This window comes from Bubalus bubalis, chromosome 5, assembly GCF_019923935.1.
Source record: "Bubalus bubalis isolate 160015118507 breed Murrah chromosome 5, NDDB_SH_1, whole genome shotgun sequence".
Lineage (NCBI taxonomy): Eukaryota > Metazoa > Chordata > Mammalia > Artiodactyla > Bovidae > Bubalus > Bubalus bubalis.
Window position 1 is genome coordinate 3,154,786 of NC_059161.1, and position 23,488 is coordinate 3,178,273.

General features: G+C 41.6%; 1 long non-coding RNA gene across 2 annotated transcripts; it reads right to left on the reverse strand.

The window, feature by feature from the left end:
* Positions 1-501: 501 nt before the first annotated feature.
* Positions 502-23,462, reverse strand: LOC123333614. Of its 2 annotated transcripts, none has more exons than XR_006551004.1 (3): positions 22,971-23,462; positions 15,154-15,256; positions 502-737 (listed from the first exon to the last, which is right to left on the reverse strand). It is a non-coding gene; the product is annotated as an uncharacterized LOC123333614 (long non-coding RNA). The 2 variants fall into 2 exon arrangements; XR_006551005.1 differs by lacking the exon at positions 502-737 and adding an exon at positions 10,754-11,533.
* Between the last annotated feature and the right edge of the window lie 26 nt (positions 23,463-23,488).

The window sequence follows — 23,488 nt, forward strand, 5'->3', positions numbered from 1 at the left end:
TTCGTTTCCATGCCAATTATATTTGTTTTATGAAACCAGTTTGCTCTCAGGCATATTTCCCCATGGTTCATCAGTTTCCTGTTTTTATCTCCTTTCCCTAATCAACATATCACATTCTGATATTCCATCTTAATAGAAGTAAAGCCTCAAAAAAAGTACATTAGTTGTGGTTCCAAATTTATAAATTAATCACAGAGCATTTTAGTAAATGAAGTGAACTGGAAGTCCAGCCTATAATGGCCTCCATCCCAGTGAACATAGCCACTGATGATCCTCACAAAAGGACAACAGGATATTCAAGGACGGTGCTGTCAAATTGCTATGATGTAGCCATTTCATAATCAATCTAAAATGTCTATTGAGCATCAGCACCAGGGGAGATACTGGCCGTCAGCACAGTGTATGTTTTCATGGTTAAAAGAAAGAAATACATGCAGACGATCTCAATTTTCAATCAGAGTGAATGGGCTCTGTCAAGGATTAACACTGTGTACTTAGAAGTCCTAAAACCTCACACCTCTAAAATTTTGTCTGGCATTTTCTAAAGTTTCTGTAAACAACTGAAATTTAGTTTCATGGGAGACTTGGTTGGACTCAGAAGACTTTCTCTCTCGTGATTCTGGAAGCATTTATCAACTGGGTATTTCTAGATGTGAAACTCTGACTCAAATCAACTTCTGTCTTGGAGGAGAAATGTAACTCATTGCCCGAAAATTTTCTTGTTAGTTCTCAGCTTTCTGGAAAAAAAAAAAGAAAAGAAAATAGTTCTTGAGTTCATGTCACGTAGTGAGATTCCCTGCAGACACTCATTCATTATACAGACAGCAGTAGAGTGCTTTTTATTGTATGCTACCTCTGAAAGGACTCCTGCCATATGTATTTGTCATTCACTCAAAATATCTTTGAAGGTATTCACTATTTTAAAACACTAATCTAGTGTGTGTCTGTGAAATTTGAGTCTACTAGAGTAAAACCTTTCCTGAGGCTCCAGGGCACCGTAACAGCCATGGGCTGGAGGCTACTCTGGGAGTTTCCTGTCAGCAGCATCCTTTTTCATTTCTGACAAATTCTACAATGAATTTGAAATTGTCTTCTAAAGTCATGTTGGCTCTCCCAAAGAAGTTCTACTATTTAATTCCTGAAAAAATAAGTGCTCTAATAGGTCTTTCAAATGTTGTTGAATAGTTATTGCAAGACTCATTATACTCTTGTCAGGAAGCTTTATATCTGAATGCTTGTCCATAATTTGCATCCCATTTGCTCTTTGACCTCATATTCAGAAGCAATTTCTGAATCATTCAGTGAAACATGCGTGTTACCACATACAGAAGGAGTAAAGTTAAACTATGTTCCAGAGGAGTAGAAAGCAAAAGAGATGTTGGCAAATTTTAAAGATTATGGTCAAGGCGAACAGATAGGCACCAGATTACTGTGGTATTTTCATTCAGGTCCTGTTTATTGAGCTGTTATTTATTCTAAATACAGGGCTACACAGGAAGGATTGTATCAAAACCCCACAACTTATTCTCCACCCTCAAGGGGTTCATAGTACAGTTGATTCAGAATAAAATGAAAAGTACTCAAGGTAATCAACTGTCATTTTATTTAAAATATAGAATGAAGTTAAACATAGAAAATTACTTTTCTTTATGATAATAAGAAATTTTATCATAAAAATCTTAAAATTGAGGAAAGCAACATTTTAAGTATGCAGGATGCAACAGAAGGAGCTATTTCAAGTAATTATATTTTTTAGTCAGTTTAATTGGGAATTAGACAAAGGGCAGAATTGCATTTTCAAAAATTGTTCTTATTCAGTGCCTTTCAAAGATAATTGATCTTCAATACAAGACCAAAGGAGTAAAGTTCTCAGAATTATAAAAATAAACACTGGATTATATTCAGTGTGTGTGCTAAGTCACTTCAATCGTGTCTGACTCTTTACAACCCCATGGACTATAGCCTGCCAGGCTCCTCTGTCCATGGGATTCTCCAGTCAAGAGTACTGAAGTGGGTTGCCATGCCTGCCTTCAGGAGAGCTTCCCAACACAGGATCAAACCAGACTCTCTTACGATTTGTGCATTGGCAGACTTTTTTTTTTTTTTTACCATTAGTGCCACCTGGGAAACCTCAAAACGATTATATACATTCAAAATAATTTGAGGATAAAGTGTATTCCTTGATTCCCAAAGTATTTGAAAATGAGAATTCAACAATTAATCAAATGTGTCAATTCATTTTCAGAAAAAAATAGACGTATCTGTATTAAGGTTTCTTATTTCATGTCATTTGAAGGAACTCTTTTAATCAGGTAATTACTGGCTCTAATAGTGCATCAAAGTGCTGTCAGGTCATTATTCACTTCAGTCCAGTCGCTCAGTCGTGTCCAACACTGCGACCCCATGGACTGCAGCACTCCAGGCCTCCCCGTCCATCACCAACTCCTGGAGCTTCCTCAAACTCCAGTCCATTGAGTCAGTGATGCCATCCAACCATCTCATCCTCTGTCGTCCCCTTCTCCTCCTGCCTTCAATCTTTCCCAGCATCAGGGGCTTTTCCAATGAGTCAGCTCTTCACATCAGGTGGCCAGAGTATTGGAGTCTCAGCTTCAGCAGCAGTCCTTCCAATGAACACCCAGGACTGATCTCCTTTAGAATGGACTGGTTGAATCTTCTTGCAGTCCAAGGGACTCTCAAGAGTCTTCTCCAACACCACAGTTCAAAAGCATCAATTCTTCAGCACTCATCTATCCTTATAGTCCAACTCTCACATCCATACATGACTACTGGAAAAACCATAGCCTTGACTAGATGTACTTTTGTTGGCAAAGGAATATCTCTGCATTTTAATATGATGTCTAGGTAGGTCATAACTTTTCTTCTGAGAAGAAAGTGTCTTTTAATTTCATGGCTGCAGTCACCATCTGCAGTGATTTTGGAGCCCAAAAAAATAAAGTCTCTCACTGTTTCCATTGTTTCCCCATCTACTTGCCATGAAGTGATGGGACCAGATGCCATGATCTTAGTTTTCTAAATGTTGAGTTTAAGCCAACTTTTTCACTCTGCTCTTTCACTTTCATCAAGAGGCTCTTTAGTTCTTCACTTTCTGCCATAAAGGTGGTGTCATCTGCATATCTGAGATTATTGACATTCCTCCTGGCAATCTAGATTCCAGCTTGTGCTTCATCCAGCCCAGTGTTTCTCATGATGCACTCTGCATATAAGTTAAATGAGCAGGGTGACAATATACAGCCTTGATGTACTCCTTGTATTTGGAACCAGTCTGTTGTTCCATGTCCAGTTCTAACTGTTGCTTTCTGATCTGCATACAGATTTCTCAGGAGGCAGGTCAGGTGGTCTTGTAATCCAATCTCTTAAAGAATTTTCCAGTTTATTGTGATCCACACAATCAAAGGCTTTGGCATAGTCAATAAAGCAGACGTTTTTCTGGAGCGCTCTTGCTTTTTTGATGATCCAGTGGATGTTCGCAATTTGATTTCTGGTTCATCTGCCTTTTCTAAATCCAGATTGAACATCTGGAAGTTCATAGTTCACGTACTTTAAAGCCTGGCTTGAAGAATTTTGAGCATTACTTTGTTAGCATGTGAGATGAGTGTAATTTGAGCATTCTTTGGCATTTTCTTTCTTCAGGACTGGAATGAAAACTGACCTTTTCCAGTCCTGTGGCCATTGCTGAGTTTTCTAAATTTGCTGGCATATTAAGTGCAGCACTTTCACAGCATCATCTTTTAGAATTTGAAATAGCTCTACTGGAATTCCATCACCTCCAGGAGCTTTGTTTGCAGTGATGCTTCCTAAGGCCCACTTGACTTTGCATTCCAGGATGTCTGGCTCTAGGTGAATGATCACACCATCGTGAATATCTGGGTCATGAAGATCTTTTTTGTATAGTTCTTTTGTGTATTTTTGCCACCTCTTCTTAATATCTTCTGCTTCTGTTAGGTCCATACCATTTCTGTCTTTTATTGTGCCCATCTTTGCATGAAATGTTCCCTTGGTATCTCTGAGTTTCTTGAAGAGATATCTAGTCTTCCCCATTTTATTGTTTTCCTCTATTTCTTTGCATTGATCACTGAGGAAGGCTTTCTTATCTCTTTGCTATTCTTTGAAACTCTGCATTCAGATGCTTATATCTTTCCTTTTCTCCTTTGCCTTTCACTTCTCCTCTTTTCTCAGCTATTTGTAAGGCCTCCCCAGACAACCATTTTGCCTTTTTGCACTTCTTTTTCTTGGGGATGGTCTTGATCCCTGCCTCCTATACAATGTCATGAACCTCCCTCCATAGTTCTTCAGGCACTCTGTCTATCAGATATAATCCCTTGAATCTATTTCTCACTTCCACTGTATACTCATAAGGGATTTGATTTAGGTCATACCTGAATGGTCTAGTGGTTTTCCCTACTTTCTTCAATTTCAGTCTGAATTTGACAATAAGGAGTTCATGGTCTGAGCCACAGTCAGCTCCTGGCCTTGCTTTTGCTGACTGTGTAGAGCTTCTCCATCTTTGGCTGCAAAGAATATAATCAATCTGATTTCGGTGTTGACCATCTGGTGATGTCCATGTGTAGAGTCTTCTCTTGTGTTGTTGGAAGAGGGTGTTTCCTATGACCAGTGCATTCTCTTGGCAAAACTTTTAGCATTTGCCCTGCTTCATTCTGTACTCCAAGGCCAAATTTGCCTGTTACTCCAGGTATTTCTTGACTTCCTACTTTTGCATTCAATTCCCCTATAATGAAAAGGAGATATTTTGGGGGTATTAGTTCTAGAAAGTCTTGTAGGCCTTCATAGAACTGTTCAACTTCAGCTTCTTCAGCATTACTGGTCAGGGCATAGACTTGGATTACTGTGATATTGAATGGTTTGCCTTGGAAACGAATAGAGATCATTCTGTTCTAATTTCCTTTAGATTTGACTGGCTTGACCTCTTTTCAGTCCAAGGGACTCTCAAGAGTCTTCTCCAACACCACAGTTCAAAAGCATCAATTCTTTTTGGCACTCAGCTTTGTTTATGGTCCAACTCTCATATCCATACATGATTACTAGAAAAACCATAGTTTCAACTATATAGAAATTTTTTCAGCAAAGTAATGCCCCTTCTTTTTAATATGCTGTCTAGGTTGGTCATAGTTTTTCTTCCAATGAGCATGCGTTTTTTAATTTCATGGCTGCAGTAACCATCTGCAGTGATTTTGGAGCCCAGGAAACTAAGGTCTGTCACTGTTTCCATTGTTTCCCCATCTGTTTGTCATGAAGTGATGGAACTGGATGCCATTATCTTCATTTTTGGAATACTGAGTTTTAAGCCAGCTTTTTCACCCTCTTCTTTCACTTTCATCAAGAGGCTCTTTAGCTCTTCTTTGCTTTCTGCCATAAGGGTGGTATTATCTGCATATAGGAGGTTACTGATATTTCTCCTGCAATCTTGATTCCAGCTTTTGCTTCATCCAGTCTGGCATTTAGTATGATGTACTCTTGTGCTCAGCTGGGAAAGAATCTGCCTGCAATTCGGAAGACCTGGGTTGGATCCCTGGGTTGGGAAGATTCCCTGGAGAAGGGCAAGGCTACCCACTCCGGTATTCTGGCCTGGAGATTTCCATGGACTGTATAGTTCATGGGGTCGCCAAGAGTCAGACATACTGAGCGACCTTCACTTTCACTTTCACCCTGCATAGAAGTGAAATAAGCAAGGTGACAATATATAGCCTTGATGTTCTCCTTTCCCAATTTGGAACCATCCATTGTTCCATGTTCAGTTGTAACTGTTGCTTCTTGACCTGCATACAGAGTTCTCAGAAGGCAGGTCAGATAGTCTGGTATTCCCATCTCTTTAAGAATTTTCCACAGTTTGTTGTGATCCACACAGTCAAACACTTTAGCATAGTCAGTGAAGAAGAAGTAGATGTTTTCTAGAACTCTCTTGCTTTTTCAATGATCCAGCAGATGTTGGCAATTTGATTTCTGGTTCCTCTGTCTTTTCTAAGTCCAGCTTGAACATCTGGAAGTTCTCGGTTTATATACTATTGAAGTCTAGCTTGGAGAATTTTGAGCATTACTTTGCTAGTGTGTGAGATGAGTGCAATTGTGTGGTAGTTTGAACATTCTCTGGCATTGTCTTTACTTGGGATTGGAATGATAACTGCCTTTTTCCAGTCCTGTGGCCATTGCTGAGTTTTCCAAATTTGCTGGCATATTGAGTGCAGCACTTTCACAGCATCATCTTGTAGGATTTGAAGTAGCCCAGTTGGAGTTCCATCACCTACACTAGCTTTGTTCGTAGTGATGCTTCCTAAGGCCCACTTGACTTCGCACTCCAGAATGTCTGGCTCTAAGTGAGTGATCACACCATCGTGGTTATCTGGGTCACTAAGATCCTTTTTTGTATAGTTCTTCTGTGTTTTCTTGCCACCTCTTCTTAATATCTTCTGCTTCTGTTAGGTCCATACCATTTCTGTCTTGAAATATTCCCTTGGTATCTCTAATTTTCTTGAAGAGATCTCTAGTCTTTCCCATTCTATTGCTTTCCTCTATTTCCTTTCATTGATCACCGAGGAATTCTTTCTTATCTCTCCTTGCTATTCTTTGGAACTCTGCATTCAGATGGGTATATCTTTCCTTTTCTCCTTTGCCTTTCACTTCTCTTCTTTTCTCAGCTATTTTTAAGGCCTCCTCAGACAACCATTTGGCCTTTTTGCTTCTTCGTGGGTGTGGTTTTTGACTATTGCCTGCAATACAATGTACTTATCAGTGGACTGCAGTCATATTCTCCTCAATTCCTAGAGAATGTCTATGTCATGAAGGGAAAGAAACACCACGCATAAATATCTTGTATGTGACCAAACAACTAGCTTCTGCTGTAGAACATTTGTTCCAGTAAGTTTACCGGCATTTGGAAGTACTCAGATACATTCTAATAACACCTAGAATCTTGGAATTCTTTCATGTCATTCTCGGGATTTCAATACCCACCTTCATCAAACCAATGATATTATTGAGGGTTTGGATGGCATGGTCTGAGGACAGTTAGCATAAGCACTGACCATGTGTTCTGGGTCAGCTCAGTCCCACCTGGTTTGACCTCAAAAATCTGAAGATTAGATCTGGGCTATTCTTGTGGATTGAATGCCTCATACTACATAATTCTTTCAGCTGAACTGAGAATCAAAAAAGTAATGGTCTCAAAATCATTTCCAAGCAGTAGAATTAACAATGGCATGATGCCTGTGGGCCTAGACAGATGGAGACTGGATACTTATATCAAGCTGTGATTTCTGGATTGACTTGGAGTCTTGTGGCAGTAGTAATTGAGGGAACATTGATTGGAGAGTCATTGGTCCAATGGCCAAGTGAGTCCTTGCCACTTGTCACATTGAAATGTGGGTCTACTTTCTTAGAACTTTTATCATACCACTGAAGCCTCATCTAATTCCATCTCATCCATCAGTACTGCCTTCATTATTTTCTACTCCCTTCTGGGTACAGAGCAGATGGGAAGGGACTTGTTTTGAATTTGATTCATCCACAGTTAACCTTCTGGGATATTTGAGCCAGAAGACAGGATGATACTTCCTAGAAATTGCCACATCAACATGAGGAGTTTTGATTCATTCTGGGCGTGGACCTGGGAGGTTAGGTGCCAAAGAAAACTGCTAAAAAGATGTCAAGCCAGGTGAGTTTCCAAGACCACATGGATAGAACTGTTGGAGGAGAGGGTGAGATGAATGGAGAGTAGCATGGTAGCATATTACATACGACCACATGTAAAACAGACAGCCAATGGGAATTTTCAGTATGACTCAGGAAACTCAAACCGGGGCTCTGTGACAACCTAGGGGGGTGAGAAAGGGTGGGAGGTGGGAGAGAGGTTCCAGAGCGAGGGGACATGTGTGTACCTATGGCTGATTCGTGTTGATGTATGGCAGAAATCAAACCAACATTGTAAAAGCAATTATCCTTCAATTAAACATAAATTTAAAAATCTTTTTAAAAATGGATTGCAAGGAGATGGCAGAGGGACACAGCATGAAGCCTGAGGGAGGCTGGGGCCCTCTGACCAGGAGCCAGAAGGAAGCTGGTTAGGCTTCTGGAAACAGCAGCTGTGTTTCTAGATGGCCAGAGACTCAGGTATGCAGCGCCACCTCTGCAGAGGTTTCAAGGGTAACAAAAGGCGCTCCTGGCACTCTGTTCTCTGCTCTCTTCCTTGTGGGATCCCCAGCAGCTCTGAGAGCAGCTAATAGGGTGTGCCCCCAAGAGTCTCCCCCTCCCTGCCGGATGTGCGTCATCTGTCACGAGCTGCTCTGTAGAGCACCTCCTGGCCCCCAGTACACACAGTGTTGAGACTTCTGATGAAACTGCTCTTGCTTTTATAGGGTTGAACGTCAGGATGCTAGACGCGTGGTGCGGAGGTTCCAATTGCCGAGAAAGCAAATGAAAAGGGAGATTGTCATATTCTCATTGGAGGGAAATACCTCCTCTGAATTAATGGGGACATTCAAGGAAGGGTAAAGAAATCATAATTCAGTAATAGTGCGGAGTCCTGGGCCTCCACCTCAGCGCCTCGCGGGCCCGCGAGTCATGAGGAATTGAAAGGATCGTAATGGCGGCACACGTCAGTTCTGCACAACAGCACAACCTGTGCTGAGACGCAGAACAAGAAAGCCGTTACAACTGTTCGCTGCGTTTTGGGCCAAATTTATATTTCCTCGTAGAGCAGAGGAAGGTGAAGTACAGGTGTTTGCCATCAAAACTCTTAATTTGTAATCATTTGACTGATTATCCAAACTCAGGTACAGATTATCCTTTTTACCCCCAGAGAAAATGAAGTATGGGCACTTCTAATTGAATACACTGATATGTATGGTTTAAAGGGAAAAAATGAGAATACGTCAGAGTAGGCCCTACTATGCACACAGCTCTGAGTCACCATTTAAAAAGAAAATGGGGCATTGGTAATAATAGCATGAAACATGGGCAGATACATGTTAGTGATATTTCGTTTTCATGCGGAAGACAAGGCTTTGTCTGTTTCAAGCGATACATTAGATGGTTGGGTTCTCAAGAAATCAAACCCCGTTCCCCTGTCAAGTTCCGAAATAAAATGAAAAGTAAAACAGGTGGAGAGAGAATATCACTGCTATCACTGCTGCTGATGATCATTTTGAAGACTGTGGCTCACACCTAAGAGCTCGTGGGCTGGGAAGCAAGCAGAAGGTCCTACAGGGATGCGCAGTCTGCAGGTGGAACAATTCTTCAGGGGGAGGAGCAGAGTGATTGAGAGACAGACAGACAGACAGACACACACACACACACACACCCAAGAAAGAGACATGGATATCTGCTGGCTCCCCTGCCCACTTCTTCCTCCCAAACTTTCCAATGAAATGCCCGTCTGGAACAGAAGGAAGAGAGCTGAGGACTGTGGTGCTGAATTACTCCACATGGAAGTCTGCATCCGGCTCTTTGTGAGTCCATGGACTGTGGCCCACCAGGCTCCTGTGTCCATGGGATTTCCCAGGCAAGAATACTGGAGTGGTTTGCTGTTTTCTTCTCCAGGGGATCCTCCCGACTCAGGGATCTAACCTGCGCCTCCTGCATTGGCAGGTGGAGTCTTTACCCCTGAAGCACCAGGGAAGCGCAAGATACACATAAAAGAAATGAAAGTAGAATATAAAACAGATAAATAGGAAAAGGTAGCTTTAAGGTGAAAGAAAACACCCCATCTTTGAATCTTTCTCTAAACTGATATTCAAAAAGTGGCTGACAAATACCCAGACACACGTGGTGATAAGGTGAGAATCTGCCACAGGGAAGCGGGGACCCAAGGCTGAAGTGACCCTGTCACCAATCCCCAGGGAGAGCCCTTGAGGATTTACACCAGAAGCAAGTTCCCTCCACCCTGCCCAGGGCTTCCAGATGGGGCTCTGACCTTAGAGGGCAGGACAGGTAACTCCCCAGCCAAGCCAGCCCCTCCGCCCTCAGCATCCCGTTAACCACCTTCTTTTAATGAAGGATTCCATTCAACACTTCTACTAAAAAGGCTCCTTCTAAAACCCCCTCAATAAATTGTCAAGTGAACAGTTTGTGGCCTGAGATTCATATTTGATAAAAGTCGTCTCCAAATATTTGTCTTTCATCATAACCAAGAGAAGAAAACATCTTTAGCCAAGTCATTTCAGCACGTAGTATTCATGAATTTCTGCAGGGTCTGGAGACAACTTTGCTGCAACTGCCGACAGGACCCGGGGCTCCCTCCTATCTCTCCTGCACCCTCTTCTGCTCTTCGCCCTCGCCCTGAGACCAACCCTCCGCCTTGGGGGCAGCTTCCAGCAGGGTGGCTGAGCACAGAGCAGAAATAACCTTCAAAACCACCCGGCTTCCTGCACAGACTTTCTACAGATGCTCTAGTGATGCCTGGAACAGCCCCTCCTGCCTGGCAGGATAATTCTGGTGCACAGGTGAAACCAATACAGAAAACGGATTTCTCCTGACCTAGTCCCAGCATCATTCTAAGAGAGACAGGATTCACCAAGGAGCCTCACAGCCAAACACCCCTGAGGAGGCTGCTCAGTATTCAAGGAGCCAACTTTAAGACAGCCACCACTCCTGGACCAGTGAGGCTTCCCCAGAGATACCAGTAGGTGGTCTGTGGAGAAAGAGAGAAAAGAAGAAGGAAAAAAGAGGGAGGAGAAGAAGAGAGAAAGAAAGACAAAAGGAAGGAAAGGGAAGGGAAGGAGAAGGGAGAAAAGAAAGAGGAGAAGGAGAGAGAAAGACGTGTTTAAGGACTCTGCCGCAGGTGAGGGGGCTGCAGGCCCGTCCACAGGGTGGATGGCATGCTGGAGACCCGAGAGGCGCTGCAGGGGCTGTGCAAAGCCGTCTGCCACAGGATTCCCTGTGCAAAGCCGTCTGCCACAGGATTCCCACAAACCGTCCCGGGTGGACAGAGGAACAGACCGCATTGCGCTCTCCAGCGAAGCCCAGTCCGCACACCCGGAGCGCTCGATGCTGGGAATCGCACCGAGCTCGTCCCTACACACGGCGTCGTTCACACACACTGGCCGCCCACTGTGGATTACGAAGCAGGGGGCCGGGGCAGGATGCGAGGGGCGCCTTGGAAGGACAGCTCGGGCCTCAGTTCAGATGAGGGAACAACGTCATTGCCGACAACTGAACAATGGTCCCAGCATGAAGAGGAACGTGTGCTTTCCCCAGAGTGTTTGTTCTACTAACGAAACGCTAACCCAGCAGCTGCTAGTTTTCGTCCTTGCCTCTGTCCTCACTGACACCTTGGGAGGATGCGCTTCCGTCAGTGCGGCTTCCAGCCAGGTAGCTCTCGAGGTTGGAAAAGTCCACAGCGAACGCAGCCCGCGGTGGGGACAACTCAGGTGGCTCGTCTCTGGAGCACGCTGGTCCCTGAGGGGTTGACACTGGCCTGGTTCCCAACACCCGATATCACTGCTCTGCAAGCCTCCAAATCCACTTTGCACAGGAATGCTGAAACCACGTGAACTGAAAGGTGCTTTGGGGTGGGGAAAAAAAAAAAAAGCACAAAGCTGGTATTCTAACTAAAGCAGAATTCCCTTCCTTTGTCGTGTATCTGCCAGTGATGTGATGGATCAAGAAAGTTGTTAAGTCATAAATTGCACATGGGAAATAAAATGTTGATTCTCACTCACAACGTAGACTTGGAAGAACAGTTTTACCCCCAGGTTTCTTAGCAAGTTCACCATGTTTATATTCGCTGGATACACATTTCAGCATGAATGTGATGGAACACATTCCAACACGCAGATGCAGGCAAAGCATCTTGCCACGCAAGCAAAGACCTGACAATGTTAACACATTTAAAATGTTGTCTAATGCATGTGGCACATTTCCCAAGACATCGACTATAGAAAATGGTTAACATTTTTATGCATTTTTTTTTCCTGCAAGGAATCAAATTTAGATTTGTGTGCATTGCCTGGAATAGTAAGTAATTATTACTTATTGAATATTCTCATCTACCTTGATCATCATCTTTTTTGTTTTATGTTACACAATTAGGGGAAACTTTCTAGAATGTTTTTATCTTTTTAAATGTATTTTTCAAGTGCACACAGAAGTGCATTTAAATTTAGACCATGTGTATATTAGACCTAGTGTGCTCTTACACAGAAAAAAATTAAGTGTGTAAACAGCCATGGACCAAGGTTTCCCATTATTATGTGAACCTATTGTTTTGTATTCCATATACCTCCCTGGTTTGCTTCTGCTATTTCCTCCTATTGAAATGACTTGTCCCTGCTCTTCTCTGAATGTCCAAATGTAGCCTAACTCAAACGTCACCATCTCCAACCCACCTCTCCCAGCTCTGTTGAACTTAGTCCCTTCCTTAAACACTAAGGGTCTAACTCTACCGTTCAGGGCAGTCTCCATTTTGTTCTTGTGTTATTTTTTTCATTCTTAGAAGAACAATCCCTGAAGGTAGGATTTCAGTCACTCAGAAGACTACTCTTCACTAAATAGGTGCAAAGTGAATATCATTGTGATGTAGAATGAATAGATAAGAACTGAGAAAAACCCTCACAGAAATCCAAGAGCAGGTCCTAGAACTGAAACAGCGCTAACACTTTTAAGCGTACTAAATTTTCTTTGTCTAAACTGTCATAAGCAAGCAGTCCCAATTCTCTTTATAAGCTGAATATAAAAATCTTTGAATGGGAGAATGCCCTGTGTGCTAATCATTAAAAACTACAGATAAAGAGCTTATCAAAGAATAACTTTGAGAAATAAATGACATAAAACAAAAGTACCATTTTAAGATTAGGAGAAGAGTAGACCATAGGATGGAGAACGCAATGGCACCCCACTCCAGTACTCTTGCCTGGAAAATCCCATGGATGGAGGAGCCTGATGGGCTGTAGTCCATGGGGTCGCTAAGAGTCAGGCACGACTGAGCGACTTCACTTTCACTTTTCACTTTCATGCATTGGAAAAGGAAATGGCAACCCACTCCAGTATTCTTGCCTGGAGAATCCCAGGGACAGAGGAGCCTAGTGGGCTGCTGTCTATGGGGTCGCACAGAGTCGGACACGACTGAAGTGACTTAGCAGCAGCAGCAGCAGCAGGCCATAGGATGCAGGAAATGGATGCAACCCTAAGAGATGTACGGCTAACACTTCTGAGATGAATTGCTCTCCATCCACTTTTTCATTCAACAAATATCTTGTTGTTTGTTCAGTCGCTAAGTTGTGGCCAACTTTGTGACCCCATGGACTGCAGCAGGCCAGGCTTCTCTATCCTTCACTATCTCCTAGAGTTTGCTCAAACTCACGTCCATCGAGTCGGTGGTCATCCAACCATCTCATCTGCCGCTGCCCCCTTCTCCTGTCTTCAATCTTCAACCTCTGCTCCCAGCATTAGCGTCTTTTCCAACAAATATTTAGTTATATTTTAGATCTGACACTCTTCTTGCTGCTGAGCAGATGATGGTAAACAAATTCCCTGCTTACAGTAAATACATGTAAAATCAATAAGGTGCCAGTAAGCAGGGTGTGAGTTTGCATCAAAGGCTATCAAGAAAGACCTCTAGGACAGGTGGTCTTTGAACTGAGCCTTAGATGAAAAGGTAGTGGGAGCAGCAGCAACATCCAAAGAGGAACTTTCCAGACCAGGGCACAGTGAGTACAAGTGCCCAGAGGCATGGAGGTTACTTGGTTCTTGAGGAAAAGTAAGAGCCCATCACAGTTAAAACAGAGTGAACAGGCAGAGGTTGGCAAGAGCCGGTGTGAACGTGGGGGGTAGCTGACCATGCAGGGCCCTTGCAGGACACAGTTAAAGATTTGGGATTTTATTCTGTGCAAGATAGGCATCTGTTGGAGAGCTTGGGCAGTGGACTTAACGTGACTCGGATCTAGGTTTAGAAGGGTCCCTCTGGCTTCTGTGTGAAGATCAGAGTTGGCTAGGCTGGTGGTGATAAGTAGTGATGAAGTGTGGGAGTCATTTAGGACAGTACAGTAAGTCCCCTACATATGAACCTTCAGGTGGCCAACTTTCCAAGATACAAACTGCATTCCATCAACGTCAGATGTGAGCGACATCACAGCTTGTCCTCCATCTCCTGTCGCTGATGACCCTCCAGCTCTACCGTCTCTCACCTCCTCTCCTTCCTCCGGTCAGTAACCCTTCTTGCCTGTTCACTGGATTCAGCCCCTGTGTGCCCGCTGCTGTACTTAATTCAAGGTCCTGAACTATCAGATTAGAAATGTCTTCTTTATTTTTTGTTTGCTTTTTATGTATTATTTGTGTGAAAACTATTATAAATCTGTTGCAGTGAAAGTGTTAGTCGCTCAGTCTTGTCCCACTCTTTGTGACCCCATGGACTGTATCCCTCCAGGCTCCTCTGTCCATGGGATTCTCCAGGCAAGAATACCGGAGTGGGTTGCCATTCTCTTCTCCAAGGAATCTTTCCAACCCAGGGACCGAACCCAAGTCTCCTACATTGTAGGCAGATTCTTTACCATCTGAGCCACCAGGGAAGCCCAAGCAAACTGGTTATAGTACAGTACTATATAGCCAATTGTGTTATCTAGGTCCCTAAGCTAACTTTGTTGGACTTACAAACAAATTGGATTTATGAACATTCTCTCAGAATGGAGCTTGTTCTTACACAGGGCACTTACTGTAGAGCCAGGGGCCAGGCAAGAGGTGCAGGTCCTGGTGTCAGGGCAGTAGCTGTGGAGTGGTGAGAAGTGGCTGAATGCTGCATACGTTTTGTTAGAACCAAGGTCACATTGTAGCTCAGCTGGTAAAGAATCCGCCCACAGTGTGGGAGATCCCGGTTCAATTCCTGGGTTGGGAAGATCCCCTGGAGAAGGGAATGGCTATCCACTCCAGTTTTCTGGCCTGGAGAATTCCATGGACTGTATTGTCCACGGGCATCCCTAAGAGTCGGACACGACTGAGCGATTTTCACTTTCACTTTCAAGGTCACATTACTCTTTTAAGCTGTTACTGAGTAGGGTTCTACCAGAGGTGGATGAAAGAAAAGTTCCCTTTCTACTGGGACTCTGTGATAACAATGCATCTGGACAATCATGCCCCACCTTCCTCTCTGGTGCCTCAGCTGTTAGGATTAACCCCTGTTCTCAGAGATACCTGGGTGACAGGCTTTGTGTCAGAAGGCAAGCCAGATCCCAGAGCTCCAAAGCTGTTGTTCCTTCCATTCAATCTCATGTTTTGCCAGTGGTCTTCTGCATACCTAAGAGGAATTTTGAACAGAAAGGTCATATGTAAAGTATTTTTTTAGCATTAGGAAAAGTTCTGAATATTAACTAAATGGTTAACTTCATAAAAAATCACAAGCATCTTATTTTCAAAAGGCTGGTGTACTGAATTTTAGCAATACTCTTATTTTATAGGCCGCAAGCAATAATGCAATAATTTATATTTGAGCAATTCTAGTAAGTGACTGTGTGGGGGAGCGCTCACACTCAGTGAGTGATATTTCCTCTGCAGCCTTGTTTTGAAATATGTGTCTAAATTTTAAATGTTATTAAAAGCCTACCTGAAAATGCCATTTAAGGAACTCTTTCTAAGAGTACAAATGTGAGTTTGTTGCTATTCTTGATGATACATATATTTATTTATTCTGAAATATTAGCCAATGATGTCTTTTTTTTAATCCTGAAAAAATTTTCAATCACCTATGTGTTTACTCTAAGTCATTAACCAATCCTCTCACAAGCCTGATGGCTCAGCTGGTAAAGAATCTGCCTGCAATGCAGGAGACACAGGAGATGTGGGTTTGACCCCTGGGCCGGGAAATCCCCTGGAGGAGGAAATGGCAACCCACTCCAGTATTTTCTTGCCTGGAGCATCCCTTGGACAGAAGAGCCTGGTGGGCGACAGTCCATGGGGTTGCAAAGAGTTAGACACAACTGAGCCCAAGACAAGAAGAATAGGTTTTATTGAAATAGCAGTATTGTGCTCAACAGTGCTTTTTATTGAAACAGTAGGATTCTAACCAATTCTTTCCTTCCTGTTCTCGAATAAGAATTTAACTGTTCTTAGAGAGTCTTGGTTGCTATTATATTTAGAATGCATGATGCAATTACCCATATTTTGAACAAGAAATATGGACATTGACATTAAAAAGGCTTCCCCCTCACATATTGTGAGTCATTTTTCCTCCACTAGACTTTTTCCTGCATATTTCTCCTAGACCTACACCTGACTCAGAAAAAACTCTAGGCCTCTTGAGTCAAGAATTTATTTCTTTCCCTTTCCCATCCCATCCTCCGGAAACTCAAATTGAATGGAATGCATTCTGCATCTGTGGATGGTCCTGTGGTTCATATTTTGGCCTAGAGGTAGGAAGAATAATCTAGAACTTAGACACAGCTCCTGTTCTCTGAAGACCTGACTCCTGAATAAGCCCTCAGGTGACATGATCTGAAGAAAGGCCTGCCATTCAGCTGAGGATCTAAATAATGACACTTTATGAAGTCTACCAATTTATTCTTTTTTAAAAATTAATTTTGATTGGAGTATAGTTGCTTTACAATGTCGTGTTAATCTCCGAAGTGAAGTAGAGAGGTGAAAGTTGCTCTTTACAACCCCATGGACCATACAATCCATGGAATTCTCCAGGCCAGATACTGGAGTGGGTAGCCTTTCCCTTCTCCAGGGGATCTTCCCAACCTAGGTATCAAACCCAGGTCTCCCGCATTGCGGGCAGATTCTTTACCATTGAGCCACAAGGGAAGCCCAAGTATACTGGAATGGGTAGCGTATCCCTTCTCCATCAGATCTTCCCAACCCAGGAAGCGAACTGGAGTCTCCTGCGTTGCGGTATAGTTGCTTTAAAATGTTGTGTCAATTTCTACTGTACAGCATAATTAATCAGCTATATGCATACATATATCCCTTCTTTCTTGGATTTTCCTCCCATTTAGGTCATCCAGAACACCGAGTAGAGTTCCCTGTGCTAAAATGAGTATTTTTCCAAGTGTCCAAAGGGAATTTTTAACCATTTTTTGTTTCATCAAAGAGGAGTTCTGTCATCTCTTTTCATGTTCCTCACCATTTTGCTAATCCTGGATAGTAGGAGAATTTGCAGATGTGAGTCAGGGATTTCATTCAGTCCGTATTTACTGGCAAAAGGTTCTGTTGAGATACAGAAAGGAGCACCTCTATTTAAATAAGAGTGGTCACCCAGGGTGCTCAGGATGACTCTGCACACTTGTTAGGAACAGTCTCATCAGTTAGAGGGTGTCTGGGGCCCCTTTGGGCCTTCCCAGGTGGCAGAGTGGTAAAGAATCCACCTGCCAACACAGGAGATGCGAGTTTGGTCCCTGGGTAGGGAAGGTCCCCTGAAGAAGGACATGGGAACACACTCCAGGACTCTTGCCTGGAGAATCCCATGACAGAGGAGGCTGGCGGGCTACAGTCCACAGGGTCACAGAGAATCAGACACGACTAAGCAGCTGAGCGCGCACATGCAGGGTGCCTTCCAGCGAAAACCTTTCAGGTCCCCACACAGATGTTAAAGGGATGCTTCCTGTCTTAGAAGATGCTGAATGGAGGTGTGTGGATTCCCTGTATGTAGGATAAAATGATTTATCCTGTCAGAGTCACTGAGTTTCAGACCCACTTTTTGCCTATTGGATTATCTGAAAGTCAGACAGGCTTCAACCCTAATGGCTTATTTTAGTTGTTTTCAACAGATTATGTAAGAGGAGAAATCAGAGGCTATTATGCTCCGGGTCTTCTGTTTCTCCTTGTTCTGTTTTCAGCGCTTATACTAAGCATGAAGGAAGAGCACAGTGAAATGGTTATTTGGCCCTTTTGTTAGGTCCCGGGGTCCAACATTTTCTAATCCCATCAACAAAAAAGTACATTGCCACTCAAAACCTCAAACATCACAAATATCTAAGTTTATGAAACCAGTAATTCACTTTACACATATTTTCTCATAGAGCTTTAAGGCCATAACCAAACAATTCCTCTTGAAATTACACAGAGAAATTTAGTCAGATAATATAAAAAATAAGGAAGTTCTCTCTGTATAATATAATGAAAATAAATTTCACAGAGAAATTTAGTCAGATAATATAAAAAATAAGGAAGTTCTCTCTGTATAATATAATAACAATAAATTTCACAATCTGAATAATGTTAACTTTGTAGGAGTTAATTATTTAAAAAATTATTGCTGTATTATGTGCAATTAATTGTGCTTTATGCCAAAAAAAATCAGTGTTGAATGTTTGCTTAGTAAACATTGTTAAAGCAAGAATTTTTATTATATGAAATTATAAATTAAACTCATGTACCAAATTTGGCTTGAGGATGGCTTGTTGCCACTGAATTTACAAGAGGAAGTGCAAAACATATCAAAAAGGAAAAGAATTTATGGTTTTCCTCGTCAATGCATCTATTTTTCCCAGATATATAAATGGTTGCTGGTTCTATTCCCATCCTATGAAATGTGGACCCCAGTGAAGCAACAGGGCCTGCCAAATGAAAGGGCACACACCCTGTCTACAGCAGTAATGGATACCTATCTAGGGAATGAAGAATCTGCAGAAACAGGCAGGGGTTACTTGTGTCTGATTCTGTCTGTACAGTTGACTAGCCTATTAATGCCACTTCAGTACCAGTGAGCTGAAAACTTTAGGTATATTTTACCCCACGGAATAGAAAGATGGAAGTGACCAGCATCAGTTCTTAAAAAAGTCACTTGTGCATTGCTGTAGGTCTCTCCCATGGAAAATTTATGACCCATGTTTTTAAAGTTTCAGTAAATCTTTTATCTGAAAGCCAGTAAAATTCAACAAAATGCCCTTAGGTTTTATAAACAACTTATAAGTAAATCCACAATTCCTTTAAAAGTTAGAAATTCTTTTAAGCACCATCATTCAAATTTTTCATTTAAATAGTCATGTTCATTTGAAAATCTAACTTATACTTTACAATTACATTTGCCATTAAATATCCTCAGATTTTATAAAGCAGAACTAAATCAGTTTCCAAATATATCATGGATGAAATAGACTCGACCTGTTAAACCGCCAAGACACACTTTATGCTTTTACTTTCTAAAATTAAAATTTATAAACATAATTTCCCCTCCAGCAAAGCCAATTTGGTTTCCTTTAAATGAAGAAGACGTGTAACTGGTAGGTCAGGAAAGAAAAAAGAAGAGCATTAATTGAGTGGCAGTCATAGTTCACTCTTCACGCTTAGTGTAAAGTAAAAAAATGAAATAAAAAGAGGTCGATCTTTATATCACAGGCCCTTTCTGTTATTACAGAAGAATCAGCATTCCTGATACTGATGGGCCATACAACTGTCCAGGTGTGACCTATGTTTATGCTATGAAGACAGTTTTAATTGTTACCTCATTGGAGGGTCGGTCTTTCACAACCGTCGCTTGTTCGTGCTTAAAAACCGCCCTTCAATCGTAATCATTTCTGCTGCTAGCTCATTATGAACAAAATAATAGGTTTTCCAGCAGCGGGTTCAATGTGCATCACAAGCCGCAGTGTTTAGAAAGATGACAATGACAGGAAGTATCCCGAGATGGGCTAACTGAAGCACACAAAACGCAAGACAGAAAGCTCTCCAGAAACCTGGCTGAAGTTTGGAAGCACTTCCTTGTTTTGAGAAGTGTGGAAGAGTCTCAGGGTTCTGTTTGATCCTAGCGATGATGCTTAAGAGGGAGCAGGAAAGGTCATGTCGAAACTGCCAAATTCTGCCAAAAAATGTGTACCCTGCACTCTTTCCTAGCCAAGTCTTAACAGACATTGCCCAGTTCACACCTGACAGTCACAAAAGAAATCTCCCAGCTTTGTAATGGAAACTTGCTGGGTACCGGATAGACTCAGTAAGGCCTAAAGCTCTAAGAAGGCAGCCGTCTGTCAATAATCAATAAATACCTCTGCCAGCTTCCATTCGTATCCATATAGTTTATCTCTCTGAAATAGCTTTCAGAGAAAATTTGCAAAGGACTGAATACATACATAAATACACACACATCAAAATAGAAGAGGGAAAGGCAGAAGTCAGGAAATAGATGTTCAGCTTTTCCTGAGGCAGTTTCCTAAAAAGCAAATAGAAGCTGGAAAAGGGGGATGAGCACTCATCAAGAGAACATTTATATGATGAACAGACAGAGGAGTGAAATTCACATACATACACAAGCCGCTTGAACCAAAGGACGTTACTCCTAGAACGTTTATGCAGGGCTAACTTGTAAGTGTGCTTTATATATTTTAGCTCTTTATTTGAAATACTGACCTGTGCCCCATATAATACTGAGGTTACTATCTGTAATTTTTTTTTGTCTTTCATATTTCATTTTTAAGAAACTTTAGTTAGTAGTTTCCTACGAAAGCAAGAGGATTTACTGACTTTGTCACAATTGTGAGTTTATTGTTCTCTTGATAAATACACCAAATTTTCTCAGGTGCATATAAAGACATTGTACTCTGATGAAGTCCAGGAAAGGAGAGAAACTATTACTCTTACCAGACTTTGCTAGTTCTGTTCAACCAAACCGACCTAAGGAACAAGCATAAGCTTAGCTTGGAGGCTCTGGGGTCTTCACTGAACAATGTAACTCATATCATCAGCACGATCTTTATGATGAAACACTTCTAAGAACAGCTTAAATATTGTGACAAGGGTGTACAGTAATAAGTCTGCCTGTGAAAATCATTATTTTTTAATGTATCATCATTGTTTCCATATGACTAAAATGTATGGTTAGCAGTAAAGAGTTTATAATTCATACCTGAAAATCTTCCAAGAAGATCCTCAGCTAAAACTTTTGGAAAAAATATTTTGTTTTCCAAAGCATCAATTTTCAAATGGCATAATTCTACTACCTGGCCTTTCCTTTTCTTTCTATAGGCTCTAACATCTTGAACAGTACATTTTGTTTATAATTTAAAATTCATTAACTTGTGCTTTCCTTACAAAGCTATTCTGAATAGCTAGTATACTCCTAATAGTCAATATATAGTTCATCCTATACTTAATAAAAATTCCAAATAGGTACACTTTAAATTTTAATCACTTTAAATCATTACATAGCTTTCTTGCTCTTTTACAAACTCACTGACATTTTGCAGCTTACAAAATCTCTTAGTTTTCACTTGCGATTAACACAGCTTCACTCACTCCAACTCAGTTGTTTCTCTAAACTTAAGATATCCATTGGATGGGTTCCAGTTTCCACGACAAACAGAAGATTCTGGAGATAAAAGTGTTTCCTATTTACTTTGCTTCATCCATGTATATGTAAAACATGAAACAATTTATATTTATTTTTAACTGGAACTAATTGGCTCTTAGTATAACACCTCTGGCTTTAAATTTATATCTACTGCAGATTAGCTAAGAAAACAATACATTTGGCTTTCAGTTTTGAGATCAGTTGGGTGGATGCAAAATCCTCTAATCCTGGTACCCAAGACACTGCATTTTTCTAGTGCTAGGATGAGACTTACCATGGGACCTTCATGGGAGCTTACCATGAAGGTACATCACTCTGGCTGTGTGATACAGTGTAGATTTTATTACACTAGACTAGTCAAAATGCATCCTTTAATTTGCATCCTTAATCCTTTAATAAATCCCCTAATACATCTGAAAACACATGCATTTCCTCACTTCTGCCATCATTCCTTATTCTCCTGTTCATCCCACAAAACCAGAAACATTCCAAGAAATTTAATTTTACACTGAACCGTTCTCAAAGAGTGACCTTTAAAATTTAACAGCAACAACAACAAAAAAATCTCACTTACAAGGACCAAGTCACTTGTACCTCAAAATTAACTGCACGCTGAGCGGCTGACTCTGTACAAAAATCCCCCGATTCAAATCAAGCCCAGCGTTTTCTAAGAAGCAGGGGAACCACATGTCACATCAGTTTGCTGCATTCAAGGTCAGTCCTCAGCTCAGACAGTCCCCGCTCTGCGATACAGCGGGACAATAAAGACACATTACTTCCCTAGGAAGCTGGTCTGGAGCTGTAATGGCAAGTGGGCCAAGTGGCCCAGGGCTCTCTGCTTCTGTCTAATGACTGGTGCATTTAGTTTGCCTGAGACCTTGCGAATATACACCCCTCCCCAATAACACACCAAGATTTTCCCACCAAATGTTTTCATTTCCAGAAGTGAAATGGGCTTAAAAATTTCATAATCATGTTGAAAAACAAGAAAAGTTTGTCTTTCTTCCTATTTACTTCTGGAAAATCTATATTCCAGGAAAGAATGTGTTTCTGCCTAAATCTTAAAAAGAGAATGAGGAGCACTTCCAGATACTAACGGGGGGAGCAGTGACTATTCTGAGCGTGTGTTTAAATGGCCAGGGATCACCTTGCAATGTAAAGTGAAGGAAAGTGAAGGATCACTTACCCTGGACTCAAAAACATCTACAACTGAGCCGCCCTCTGTGTAACCAGCATTTCCCAGGTTTCTGTGTATATATTACTGTTTCAGTTTCATGTGTCAGCAAATGTCTGTTTACCCGGCTTCCTGTTATTAATTATGGGAAGCAGGTTTTCTTGAAGTACATTAGAGGCTCTTTCAAGTCTCCTCCAGACAAGGCAAGACATTGGTGATTCCTTTAATGTTTGTACAAAGCCGGAAATGGAGTTAAAATACATTGTTGCCTTGTATAGCTTACAACCTCTTATCTCTCACAGAGGGGTGGGGTAAAGACAGAAATAATAATAATTTAAAAAAAAGCAAATCACAGCAGTTTCTATTCCCATCTCTAGACACTGAGATAACAGAATTGGATATGTTCTTTATGACGATTAATTAACGGATCACAGCATGAAGTCGGAACTCTAAACGCTGACAAAAATGTTTCCAAGATCAACTCAAATTGTAAAGTGCTCAAAGACAGGAAGAGAGGTTCCAGTGTAAAGTTATCTATAAAGAAACAAAAATACTGACCTGATTTCTGGTGTATTACCAAGCTTTTCCTAGAGAAACATCTGGTCGGTCCATCTAGCTCTCTGCCTTTGAAATAGGAGCAAATATACTTGCATGCGTTCAAATCCTAAAGGAGCCAAAACATCTGGAAGTTTTAGAAGAAAAGCAAAATAGTTATGGGGGGAAATCCAGATTAAAAAAATGCTGATGTTTAATTGACCTGTCAGTTACGTTAGGAGGAAAGAAGGGCAGAAATAACCAGAAGCCACTGGTGGAAAATTAAAATCGTTTCATGAGCCAATGCCAAGCTAAAAGCAGTGAAAACGGTAACAGAATACGGACAGGGGCTTTCTCAGCTGAGATCTGAAAATGTTACCATGTGCGATTTTGTAAATTAGCCATTTCCAAAAAAAAACCCTTTTGCATTAAAGCACAATAAAAGTTCTTCAGACTCTCCTCTCTCTCTTTGGTCGTTAATTCGGGCACTTAGGCAGAATTTGGCTTTCATCAGAGACAAACTCTCCCCCCTTGCTCCTCGC